The sequence below is a fragment of the Venturia canescens genome, unplaced genomic scaffold (genome assembly GCF_019457755.1).
Source record: "Venturia canescens isolate UGA unplaced genomic scaffold, ASM1945775v1 PGA_scaffold_46__1_contigs__length_34147, whole genome shotgun sequence".
NCBI lineage: Eukaryota > Metazoa > Arthropoda > Insecta > Hymenoptera > Ichneumonidae > Venturia > Venturia canescens.
This window is the reverse complement of record NW_025108612.1, coordinates 32501-34148: the sequence shown is the minus strand read 5'-3', so window position 1 is coordinate 34148 and position 1648 is coordinate 32501.

The following is a 1648-nucleotide window of genomic DNA, read 5'->3' as shown; positions in this document are numbered from 1 at the left end:
CATCGAGGGAACGAACGTCGTCGGGAGACGTAGCGAAACTCGTCACGTAGGGTCTAACGGGGAAACGAGAAATCCTCGGTCGGTGGACGCCCGGTGCGGGCGTCGCACGACCGACGAAAAAAAGTCAGCACAATTACAGAGTCTCTGGGCACAAAACCGCGATGCTTCGTCTACGTAGGCTATCGGGAGAAAGGCGAATTTGGGATCGTCCGAATATCTCGAAAGTTGCGTATCTTGTGAGTTTACTCGTCGCTCTTGACGCGTGTTGCGGTCGAACGGGTAAACGGCGGGCTTGGATGCTCGCTCGAATCTTGAGTCCAATCCCACCGGATCGTCCACGTGTGCGTAACATTTGGTTTAACGAAATTCCCACTGTCCCTATCTCCGACGACGAAGAACCATAATTTCCTTTAGATATCGTCAACGCAAGCATGAGCGAGCTACGTAAAATCTCTCGGTCGGTGGACGCCCGGTGCGGGCGTCGCACGACCGACGAAAAATTTCGCCCAATTTCAAGGTACCTGGGCACGTAGCTGCGCATTTTCCTCGACGCACGCCATCGAGGGAACGAACGTCGTCGGGAGACGTAGCGAAACTCGTCACGTAGGGTCTAACGGGGAAACGAGAAATCCTCGGTCGGTGGACGCCCGGTGCGGGCGTCGCACGACCGACGAAAAAAAGTCAGCACAATTACAGAGTCTCTGGGCACAAAACCGCGACGCTTCGTCTACGTAGGCTATCGGGAGAAAGGCGAATTTGGGATCGTCCGAATATCTCGAAAGTTGCGTATCTTGTGAGTTTACTCGTCGCTCTTGACGCGTGTTGCGGTCGAACGGGTAAACGGCGGGCTTGGATGCTCGCTCGAATCTTGAGTCCAATCCCACCGGATCGTCCACGTGTGCGTAACATTTGGATTAACGAAATTCCCACTGTCCCTATCTCCGACGACGAAGAACCATAATTTCCTTTAGATATCGTCAACGCAAGCATGAGCGAGCTACGTAAAATCTCTCGGTCGGTGGACGCCCGGTGCGGGCGTCGCACGACCGACGAAATATTTCGCCCAATTTCAAGGTACCTGGGCACGTAGCTGCGCATTTTCCTCGACGCACGCCATCGAGGGAACGAACGTCGTCGGGAGACGTAGCGAAACTCGTCACGTAGGGTCTAACGGGGAAACGAGAAATCCTCGGTCGGTGGACGCCCGGTGCGGGCGTCGCACGACCGACGAAAAAAAGTCAGCACAATTACAGAGTCTCTGGGCACAAAACCGCGACGCTTCGTCTACGTAGGCTATCGGGAGAAAGGCGAATTTGGGATCGTCCGAATATCTCGAAAGTTGCGTATCTTGTGAGTTTACTCGTCGCTCTTGACGCGTGTTGCGGTCGAACGGGTAAACGGCGGGCTTGGATGCTCGCTCGAATCTTGAGTCCAATCCCACCGGATCGTCCACGTGTGCGTAACATTTGGATTAACGAAATTCCCACTGTCCCTATCTCCGACGACGAAGAACCATAATTTCCTTTAGATATCGTCAACGCAAGCATGAGCGAGCTACGTAAAATCTCTCGGTCGGTGGACGCCCGGTGCGGGCGTCGCACGACCGACGAAATATTTCGCCCAATTTCAAGGTACCTGGGCACGTAGC